At 37.6% G+C, this 11,853-nt stretch overlaps 1 long non-coding RNA gene across 1 annotated transcript; it reads right to left on the bottom strand.

Annotated features, from left to right (window-relative positions):
- Positions 1 to 7,644: 7,644 nt before the first annotated feature.
- LOC110882822 lies at positions 7,645 to 10,587 on the bottom strand. Its single transcript, XR_002560237.2, has 5 exons — positions 10,403 to 10,587; positions 9,545 to 9,704; positions 8,559 to 8,618; positions 8,115 to 8,188; positions 7,645 to 7,911 (listed from the first exon to the last, which is right to left on the bottom strand). It is a non-coding gene; the product is annotated as an uncharacterized LOC110882822 (long non-coding RNA).
- Between the last annotated feature and the right edge of the window lie 1,266 nt (positions 10,588 to 11,853).

Raw genomic sequence — 11,853 nt, 5'->3', positions numbered from 1 at the left:
TGTCTCATAGATGGGTCCAAACAGCCTAAACCAAATGTTCCCTAAGCCTTAGAAAACTCATCAAAAACATGCTTATGAACTGAAATCTAACTAAGGAAAATAATAAATAGGATAGGTGCTATGTCTTCTTGTTAAAAATACCAAGCCTAAGTGACTGCAGCACTGAACCCTTTAAGGTATGAAAAACATAAAGACAACACACACCCAACAAAGACAATACCATAAAGATAAAGAATGACTCAAGGAGCAACACAACAACATGGTAAAAGGGTGCATACAACCCAAACTCAGGAATACAAACCAAGGCATCAAGTCACAAAAATGAAGTAGCAACCGGAAGCCTTGAAGGCTTCAGGCTACAAACATTCAACAAAACAACACAAAACTAAGATTGGATACAACCCAAGATAAAAAATACAAACAAAAGTATAAAAACAAAGTAGCAACAGGAAGCCTCAAAGGCTTCAAGCTACAAACATCCCACGAAGCTGCCTTACAAGATATACAACTACAAAATCACAACACAAGGCAAGTACTAGGAAGATAATAACATAAGAAAAGAAGCTTTAAAAAGCTTCCAAACATCCAAACAAGTTAAAACAAACCTTAACGGTTTGTAAACATAGGAATTGTTCAAACAACCACTAAGGCTAACAACCACCAACAGAAACCTTAAGGGTTTCTGCAAAACCTAAAATTGTTCAAAAGACATACAAACCATTAAATTGTTTTTGGGTGCTAAGAAAGCTACGAATATTGTTCAACCATCAACAGGAGGCTTAGAAGCTCCGGAATCATCACCCTTAGCCTTCTTGGCCTTCTTTGACTTCTTAGCCTTCGACCCACCATCACTCCCAACAGCTGAACCTTGGAGGCTTGCTTCCTTAGAAACATCGGCATCTTCTGAAAAAGTTTCCTCACTATCTCCTGAACGAGAACGTTTCTTGGACAGGGAATCAAACACTTCAGCACAAACTTTTTCATTAAGCCCAGCCGGCTTCAGTTCCTGTAAGACAGAAAGAGGTTTACCAAAGCAATTTGCAACTTGACTTACATATGGGTAAGTCAACCTCTCCATCTGCCGGACAGATGCCTTAAACACTTCGGAAGCATCAGGATAAAAAAGGGGAGATTGTTTCAAGGCCTGGTCAGACTCGTGAAGTTTAAAACCAACAATAAGGCCTTGATGTTTCCCCAAATTCAGCAGCTTCGTATAGACCTCTCCAAGGGCAGAGTTGAACTCATTGGAATGAAGGAGATAGGTAACAACCTGGTGAAAGCCTTGCTCAATAAGCCACTGGTTATCACCAGTGGCTTGAACAACCGAAGCCTTCAGACCTTCTTTCTCATCATCAAAGGCCTTCTGTTGAACAGTCAAGGCTTCCCTATCAGCTTTCAACTTCAACCGGTCAGCTTCGAATCTTTTCTTGAGATCATTCATCTCAATTTTGTGCCTCCTTGTCAATTCACCTACCTTCTTGACCCAAGCTTCCTCCTTCTTTGAAAACCCATCAATTTCCTTCTTCATCGCAGCCATTGAAGACTTCATCTTTTCCTTCTTCTTAGAAAACTCTTCGTACTCCTGCATTCCCTTCTGAAAACGAGTAACACCCTCAGCTACCAAGGCAGAAAGGTTGCAGGAACTTAACATCAACCTTGATATAAAGTGGTCACTCTCCATCTCAGATATAGCACCACGAACGCCAGGAGGAGCAAAGTGGGCTAACACATTAGCACAAACATTCGGATCCTTGAAGCTATCACCAACCTTCACTGTCCAATCAGGAACATAAACTTCATCTTCGTTCAACCCTTCAATGTCTCTGCTTGATGAACCTTGAACAGGAGTAGTCACAACCTTCTTGGCCGAAGCTTTCTTCTTACCATGCACAACTAACTTTTTCTCCCCCTCGGCATCAACATCTTGACCCCGGAAACCTCAATATCATCACTCAAATCCACCGGATCAGAAGAAGTAGATTGAGGTGCACTCCTTAGTAAACGACGAGTAGAACGACGGGTTGAAGCCTTGGGAACAGCAGGCTTAGTAAAACCCATGACGTTAGAAACACTAACATAGCCAGCATCCTCAAATCTCTGTTCCACACCCCTAGCAACAGTATCATCCCCTTTAGTGGCTTTAGCATCCGCAAAGGCAACATCAGACGTATCGTCACTTTTGATAAAGTCCAAAGCAGACATAACTACAAAACGTTACAAAACGAAAACACATAAGCTACCAAATAAAGAAATCCCGCAAAAGCAGAACAGGGAAAATGCATACCCTGGCCATTCCTCATAAGAACCGGATCCCGATTAGCCTTATCCTACAACTTGCTAACACCTAACAGAACTAGCAAATGTTCGGGAAAAGGACGAACCCTTGAAGGGCACTCGCGGATGGCTTTAAGAAAAACTTTATTCAAATCAGACTCGGAAGGTTCCGGTTCATTGAGAACGGCATCCGGGTGTCTCCAAATCATTTTAAAGGGAACAATAGAATCAGAAAACCCAGAAAAATCGATCCTTCCAGGTACCAAGTGTGGTAACCATGGAAGAGATTAGGCAAGTGTCAACCTTGGATGTCTAAAAGGTGAACCAATCACCGTTCTTCGCCAAACGGAAAAATCGACGGAATAACAACAACGAAGGGTCATAACCACAAGCCCGTCATAAAACCTCGAAGTGTAAAACCCTAGTCATGCCCTTCGGATGAATTTGACCAAAGGAAACACGATAGTACTCCAAAACGTTCAATACAAAAAGCGAGAAAGGATGACGAAGGTTGGAAAATTCAAAAGACGACAGTACAAGGCAACAGAACCGGAGGGACATTGATTAACGAATTTATCACAACCCGGTGCAACCAGATTAAATTTAAGACCAATGCCCCATTCCATACAAAAATTATCCACTTCCTCTTGAGTAAGGCGTGAAAAACTAACGGAAAGATCTTTCCGTGCACCCATGATCAAAGTAAAGAACAAGCAAAACACATAAGGAAATGGGAACTAACCTGAGTTTAGAAGAGGAAATCGGAATTCTTGGAAGAAGATAAGTGAAAAATATCACTAAAAGATGTTAATAAATGAAAAATAAACCCAATAGGGGTTATGATTACACGACAGTTAATTAAACTACCTTCTGCAAAAACCGCCGTCATTCACATCAACCGTCTTGTCAAAATTCAAATTTCAAAAAATTCAACTCTAATGAACCCTTGAAGCCTTTAAGCAATACAAATAAATGTGTAAAAGTTAGAAGTCTTTGAGCTCATTTCCCAAAAACCTCTGACTTGGGGGCTGATGACGGGGGTAGCCCAAGACTAAATAAAATGACTTAGACACATGAACGCTTAAAAGGTTAAAGGGTTAAAAGGTTCAAATCCCGTGAACTCGGGTGAGCAGCAAAAAGGATGTGAATAGTAAACCGTCACTTCACTGATTGCTTGTCCAGCCTCTCATAGCCATAAAAGAGAACATGTGCACAGAGTTTAGTCTTTTATCCGTAGGTCCAAACGCTTCAACCCCTAAAAGGGTAAGTCCCCCACTGCAAGCATGTTTCACTAGTCAATGGTTTCCTCTTTGGGCGATGTCCTTCCCTATAAAATGACACTTCATTTAGTGCTAAGGGACATTGCGATCAGCTCTGATTCCATTGGGATATCTGGTCTTTCTTCTCGAGTACTTCTTCCATGCAAGACTCCATTCTTCACATTCAACACACACATTTCCACTACTCCTGTGACAACCGGTAATTTACGCCCTTAATTACGTGATTAACAGGTGATTAACGCAATAATAAATAGTGATTAGAGCGCAAATTAACTTAATTAGGCCCTTGGAGTGCCCATGAACGTTTATTCGACTATACAGTGCGCGTATGGTGATTTACGGGAAGTCTGCTGAATATTACGCGACAACGAACTGAAACCGTACGAAATACTGACAATGCCGACAAATATGGATGTTACACGAATATTTTTATACTTATGGAGTTTAGGTTGCGGGCCACTTACACATGAGATGGGCTTGTGGGCCCTGGGCCCAAGCCCAAAAACCACAAGCCTAAACCTACACATAATATATTAGATTTTTCCTTAAAAATCTTAGCAAAATCTAAACAAAATCTGTACAAGATCTGCAAAATCTAAACAAAATCTACAAGATCTCTAGAGATCTCCACAAAATCTCTAAAAAGATATTTGTCTCTAAGGTTGAGACATATGCAATCTATAAAGATCATGCCTGATTTTTTTATCTATATAATGCATACACACACAAATAAACCAACACACTCAATTACCCTATATCTCTCTCTCGATTCTACTGCACACAAAAGAAAAAAAAATAGAGCACCTTCAAATACTCATATATCTGATATACACACAACATTCTGTCTATAATTTTTAAAGTTGGAAAATAATATCTACATATTCGAGTACTTAGTGGGCGTTCGATTTCTAGAAATCTTAGCTTATTTGCTTTTGTTGTGCAATTAAGATACCAGTCCAGTCACGCCAATGCTCTGATATTTCGGGGTGTGACAGATTGGTATCAGAGCTATAGGTTACAGCGAATAAGGTTTTCTGTAGAGATACCTAGGCTCTAACCTCACATTACTCTGGGACTTAGGTCATTAAGACTTTCAATACGTACAGAACGCATAGTACTCGAATATGGTCTCCAACCGTTGTCGAAAAACAAACAGTCAAGATTTTGTTTTCAAACATATCTAAAGTTGTGTTTTACACACGGTACACAAAACAGTCGCATACAGTACACAAAACTCTGAGAGTTTAGGAAACATGCATTTAAGACCTTTGGAAACTTATGTTGAAGTTCATTAAAGGTCATCACGTAGGAACCGCGAATATAAACTCGGGCACACACTATTATCCATATTGTCTATGATATTTTAACTTCCCGAGCAGGTAGCCTACGCAGAACGAAATGCTAGTGCACAGGTATACGTGAAACTTAAGCTATACATCAACGGAGGTTGAAGTACGTCACATACGACTTTTGAGGAAGCGGCAGTTTGGCACGCGGTCCACAAACGACATGAGTCATGCCAAGGAGGAGACGCATGCCTTCGTATCCCCACTATCGCATTAACGACGAATACGCTATGTTTGACATTCCATGGTAATGTCACCTAACAACCGGTCATCACATGAAACCCCAGGTAAAGTCCTTAAATTTCTTTATTGAAATTCCGACTTTTGCATCTAGTGAGTAGATTTTCGCATCTCTACTCCTCTACATGGTCATTGTATCACGATCATTTCTTTCATTATAGCGAATACTCATTTGCTTCATTTCTTGAAAATTCATATGTTACGCATGCATCGTTTGTTACGCATGTGGTATTGTTTCGAATAAAACGTTCCATTAAAGTTCAAATAGTATTTCGCTAAATCTAATTATTGATTTATGATTCGAATGACCTGCATTATTGTAATTGTTGGCTCCTTTGTTACCAAGCCAACACATTTTCTTGAAATTTCTCTTCTTTTCAAGTTACATACATGGTTTTCGTTGTGACCATGCCGAAAGCTTTCTTGTCGATACATGTACTTACTGTCGGCTTGCGCCGAAGTCAAATTCAATTGTTTGAACTTGTTCATTACACATATTCAATTCAAGACACCATATGATGTATTGAAAACATCATATTCGAATTCGTTTTAACAAGCATTTCATTGTTCTGAGTCGTAGTAGATTTGTTTGGTCTACGACTCCATTAAGTCGTTTGTTAACTTCGACACCTTGTGGTGGCGTTTCACTAAATTGAAGCTTGCGCTAATCTCGTGCACGGATTTAATTATCTATTTATTGATTTAGATTAAATCCGCTTCGATTTATTATCGCGCTTTCATTTGACTTCAAACACAGGTGATACTTGTTTAATCACCACTATTATTGAATTATTTTTTATCACTACGACACCTTGTGGCGTCGGTAGAACTTGCAGCTTGGGTTGATCATGATCGAGCGTTTCATGCAAAATTATTTCGTCTGGGCTTGTTGATTCTAAGCTCTCCCAGCGAATGCTATTGTTTCTAACATTCATTTGCATATTGTAAACGTCTATTTGGAATTCCGTTGCTCGAAATTCCTCTTTTATTGGATCCCTGTTAACTTGATCACACTAGTGACTGTATCAGTATGCCTCATTTCCTTTGACATTATTCGTATTTACTTACATATAACGTAACTCTAAGGAGTTGACGTAGTCTAAATTTCGAGGACGAAATTTTATTAACGGGGGGAGAATGTGACAACCGGTAATTTACGCCCTTAATTACGTGATTAACAGGTGATTAACGCAATAATAAATAGTGATTACAGTGCAAATTAACTTAATTAGGCCCTTGGAGTGCCCAGGAACGTTTATTCGACTATACAGTGCGCGTATGGTGATTTACGGGAAGTCTGCTGAATATTACGCGACAACGAACTGAAACCGTACGAAATACTGACAACGCCGACAAATATGGATGTTACACGAATATTTTTATACTTATGGAGTTTGGGTTGCGATATCGGGTCTCGTAGGAATTGCGGGCAACTTACACATGAGATGGGCTTGTGGGCCCTTGGCCCAAGCCCAAAAACCACAAGCCTAACCCTACACATAATATATTAGATTTTTCCTTAAAAATCTTAGCAAAATCTAAACAAAATCTGTACAAGATCTGCAAAATCTAAACAAAATCTACAAGATCTCTAGAGATCTCCACAAAATCTCTAAAAAGATATTTGTCTCTAAGGTTGAGACATATGCAATCTATAAAGATCATGCCTGATTTTTTTTATCTATATAATGCATACACACACAAATAAACCAACACACTCAATTACCCCTATATATCTCTCTCTCGATTCTACTACACACAAAAGAAAAAAATAGAGCACCTTCAAATACTCATATATCTGATATACACACAACATTCTATCTATGCCTCTCGAGTTCAACATCACACACACACACACACACCTTAAACCACATCATTCATTTCACCTCCACTTCCATTCCGCACTACAAAAAAAATGAGTATCGAAGACTAAAAAAATAGTCTCTGATGCATCTAAATCAGTCACTAATGGCTATCGGGGACTGATTTGCCAGTCCCCAGCCAGTCCCAGATACCTAGTACTAGATAGTGGTTTTAGTAACTAAAAATCAGTCTCCATTGTACGACACCAGTAGGGACTAACGGTCACTCTTCGATATATAAAAATTCAGTCGTTGATTTGTACCCTGGTACCACGACATTTTAGTCCTCAATACTTTTCTCAGCGACTGCAAATCAGTCTTGGATAGTATGATATTTCAGTCCCCAATGTTTAACTTTAGTGACTGGAAATCTGTCCTCTAAACATGTCGATATGGTCCTTAATACATTTCGTTAGATTCGTGATTCCATGTTAATTCAGTCCCTAATAAAATGTTTCGAAGACTGATAATTAGTTTCTAATGCCATGTTATTTTAGTTGATAATATATTTATTTTAGAGACTGAGAAATCAATCTCTAATAGCGAATTTTCAAGTCTCTATTATACTTATTATAGTATAACTAATTTCCAATAATACGTCTCAAACCAAATCTAAGCAAATGATACCAAACAATTTACAAATTTCTATGAATTCACAATTTATGTAGGAAATGTGCTTAGATAGAATACTACTTGTGAACAAATAAAAAATGTAAAGATCTATAACTTGTGAGTTCTAGAACACAAATTAAAAAAAACCAAGATAACATAATACTTATAAGTCATTGTCTTAATGGGTTTGTTGCGGGTATCATGAGTTCTTCCCATTTTCCGTCTTCCTCAGTTTTGTCATTGGCTTGTTTCGATTCATTAGCGCTCCAATTTAGATTCATTAGTGCTCCAAGTTACCTGATGCATTATAGTCATTGGTAAATGTTGTTACAAATTACAAAAAAAAAAAAAATTATAGTCATTGGTAAATGTTGTTACAAATTACAAAAAAAAAATAAAATAAAAATAAAACCCACAAAGTCTTATGTAGAACTAAATTTACTTGTATTGGTAATAAAATATATTCAAACTAAATGATTTAAAAGAGATTAAATATTAACCTTAAGAAGCATTGAACAAGCACCAAAATCCCAAACTTTGAAATTCTTATAGGCAAGAATCTGTTAATAGCTTCCTAATACAAAAAAAAAAACAAGTGACCGGATTAAATAATCTACATAACTGAATTATAGTAAATAAACTACATCAATTATGGTATTTCATGTGAGTTTGTTTAATCAGGCAAAAACATATGAGTTTCTCTGATGTAACAAGCCACAAATAATGCAATAAACCAAAGAAATTACATTGAATTGTATGTGCAATTGTATGAAATTTCATGAAGACATTTAGTCAAATATATGGCCACGAAATGCATGATGAATCAAGAACAAAGGTTGACTAATGCTGGAGAAAGTTGGAACCAAATAACTAAAATTTTGTAAAAGCATGATATGTTTCTTTTGTCTAAATGATAGTGAAAATTAAGTGAACGAAATACAAACCTTGGTACTACCTTTGTCGAGGGCTTCATTGCTTCTGTGTCAACTCGCCACTCCAAACACCTGTTGGAATCAAATCAAAGTTCATGGTGAATAACTGAATTCAGCCTCAAAGTATACAAATGGATTTTTTTTTAAAACGTTAGTCTTGGTGCTATATATGTATGTGTGTATCTGCACATAGTTCAGCTAGTTTCCCATTTTATAATGACTGAAAACATCCCATAATGTGCGTTTCAACAAGAGTACCATGTTATTTTAGACCCCTTCATGCAGCCTAACGTCTAACTTTTTGTATAAAATTATTGACATGGTTTTATGTTATGCATATAATAAACTGTGAAAGAATTTTTAACAGATTCTTCTTTAACTAGCCTTTTTTACCCATTGAAGATAAAAATACCAGCACACCCAAATAAGGCCATTCAAAAGTAATGGGGTCAAATATGCCACCTCTATTCAAGGCTATAAGTTAAGGCAGAATTAGGCTCGAGCTTGAGCTCATTTAACATATAAGAACTCGAGTTTAATCTCTGCTCGTGAGTGGTTTTTCAAGCCCAAGCTCGACTCATATACTATTTATTTATTATTTTATCTACATTTGTACTTAATGTTGATAAAATTTTATATAACAAACAATAGACATCACTTAGTTATTTGTATCGTATTTTTATATATAATTATATTTAATATATATTAAATAAAAACGATATAAATAAACAGCTCGTTTAGACTTACGAGCTAGCTCGAGCTCAATAAGTAAAGCTCAAGCACCGACTCCTGCTCGGGCTCAAGCTCAAGCTCGTTTTTTTATACAAGTTTTTTTAGTCTCGGGCTAGAGCTCGTTTAAGCTCAACTCAATTCGAGTTTTTAGCGAGCCGAGTACCAAGTAGTTCACAAGCGGCTTGGCTCTTACACCCTCATGCTTAATGTATCTTAATGAAGTAAAAGTAAAGTATCTCTTCAATAGCAAATGTAAGAAGTTTTACCTAGGAGCAAGCTTCTGAACTTTTGTCTAAAAGCAACAGGTCTGTTCATGTAGAGTCAGTTGATTTTGTTTCAAATGCATATGAGGATCAATTCCTCTTGTAGTATCACAAGCCTTTATGAGGGTTGTCATGATCTTATTATCCAATAAGCAAATTCCAACTATAAAATAAGATAATCACCCAACAATAAGCTACAATGAAAATATTAATGCGAATCATTATTGAAAAACAAACTTTAGCTTGGCATAACAAACTTACCTGTAGCATCAACAACTCTAATCAGCGAGTTAGTGATATAAAACTCATCTTTAAATACAAAAATCATAACCAACATGTTTAACCACAAGAGCATTCTTCAAATAGCATTAAAATTCATTTATTTAACAATTTAGTCTAGTGAAACAACTAACTTTACCTATAGTCCATCCGATAGTCATAATCTCAAACGACAATGTATCAATTCTCAAACAGCAAACCGGTGATCCATATGAGACTTTACTCAAATACACGTATACAAATTGTGATTTATGAGACTTCACTCAAATACAAGTATGAAAATTGTGATTTAAAACACTAAATATGTATATAGCATTTCAGATTTGATTAAGACTTGTTTAATTATTTAAAATGTATAAAACATCATCACTTTCACTTTTAATGAGACATAAATATGTCCATCTTAACCTAATGAAAACTGAATCATCTAGTTGAAATATTTTTCTAGAACAGGTATCAACGGGGAATTCATTCAGGGCCCTATACATAGTGGTGACACATAAAGTAGACTTGCAACTTCTACCTACATCTTAGATCACAAATCAAAAATCAGTTTCGAGTTTAGGACATAGAATTACTTACGAATGACTCTTTGATCAACCCTGATCACCGTTCACTGGTTGTTCGAGATTGCAGTCAGCGGGTAGTAAACCTCCATCTCCATCTCGTCGACGCTTCCGCTTTTGGAAGCTTTCCGTGAGGGGAAATGAGAAATAGTAATGAAAAAGAAAGATTTTAGGGGGAAGACTGAATATTTGAGAGAAATGCGGGCATTCAACTATATGAGACAGTTTGCATACTGAATATCAGTCCTTCCTTATTTCATTTAATATTCAAAGACTAAGTATTAGTCCCAAGTAACATCCATTTGCCATTTTTTGATCTTCGAGGACTAAATTTCAGTCTCCAATACCTTTTTTTAACTTGCATCAAATAATAATAAATTAAATATAAGTCTTTGATCGTTTTGGTACAAAATACGTTATAAATTGAATTTCAGTCCTAAATATGATCCATTTTATGAATATTAAGAACTAATTTTCAGTCTTTAATACAGTTCTTCCATGTTAGAGACTGAATATCAGTCACCAAATATGTGTGTAATTTTTTATTATGTATTGGGGATTGAATATTAGTCGCCAATATGTTTCCCTTCAAAACCATGTATTGCACAAACATGTTTGCGACTGTAATTTAGTATCAAATAAGGTGTCCACATGTTAGCGACTGATTATCAGTTACTAAAATATGTCGTATATGTATCAGTCCCTAATGTTATTAGTAACTGATAAATCAGTCCTAAATATTACGTATTTAAGACTGATATATTAGTCCCTGATAATTTAGTCTTTAATGGTCACTTTTCTTGTAGTGTCCCCCCTGTTACACAAGCCGACACCCCCCCTCTGATGATCTACTGCTACGGCAGGCGGAGCCGCCGCCTCTCACAGCGGTGGCGATGGTGATTTTGTTCAACGAGAGACCCCCCCTTTTTTACGGATGGCATATCGGAGCACCACCACCACCGTCCGGCGGTGGTGCGATGGCTACAAGTAGGGAGGAGAGAGAGAGACTCGGGAGGAGAGAGAGAGACTCGGGAGGAGAGAGAGAGAGAGGAAGTGGAACCAGTAGACAGGCGGCGGCCGGCGTCAAGCCGGCGACGATAACCGGCGGCGGCGGTCTCGGTTTCGTTCTCCGACAGTATCTCTGGTAAAACCCCCACCTTGCTCTGTTTTATTTCTTCAGATTTTGATGTTGGTGTTGATTGATATGGAAATAATGATGAAGATGATGGGACTGGCGACGGCACGACCACCTGAGCTCCGGTCGGGTCAAGCCACGGTGATGTTAGGAGGCTGTGAGTTCAGATTAGATGGGTTGGGGTCTCGTTCTCAGATTTTATTTCAGGTTTTTTTTGGGTCAGCTCTAGTCTGCTTTGGTTCGGGTCTCGCGGCGCGGCTCGGCTCGGGTAACCATTGGGAGTGTTGATGCATGGAATGTCTGTTGACTACGTCTACATTAAGTCTTAGGTC

The sequence above is a fragment of the Helianthus annuus genome, chromosome 1 (assembly GCF_002127325.2).
Source record: "Helianthus annuus cultivar XRQ/B chromosome 1, HanXRQr2.0-SUNRISE, whole genome shotgun sequence".
Lineage (NCBI taxonomy): Eukaryota > Viridiplantae > Streptophyta > Magnoliopsida > Asterales > Asteraceae > Helianthus > Helianthus annuus.
The sequence above is the reverse complement of the archived record's forward strand: the minus strand, read 5'-3'. Positions and strand labels throughout refer to the sequence as shown.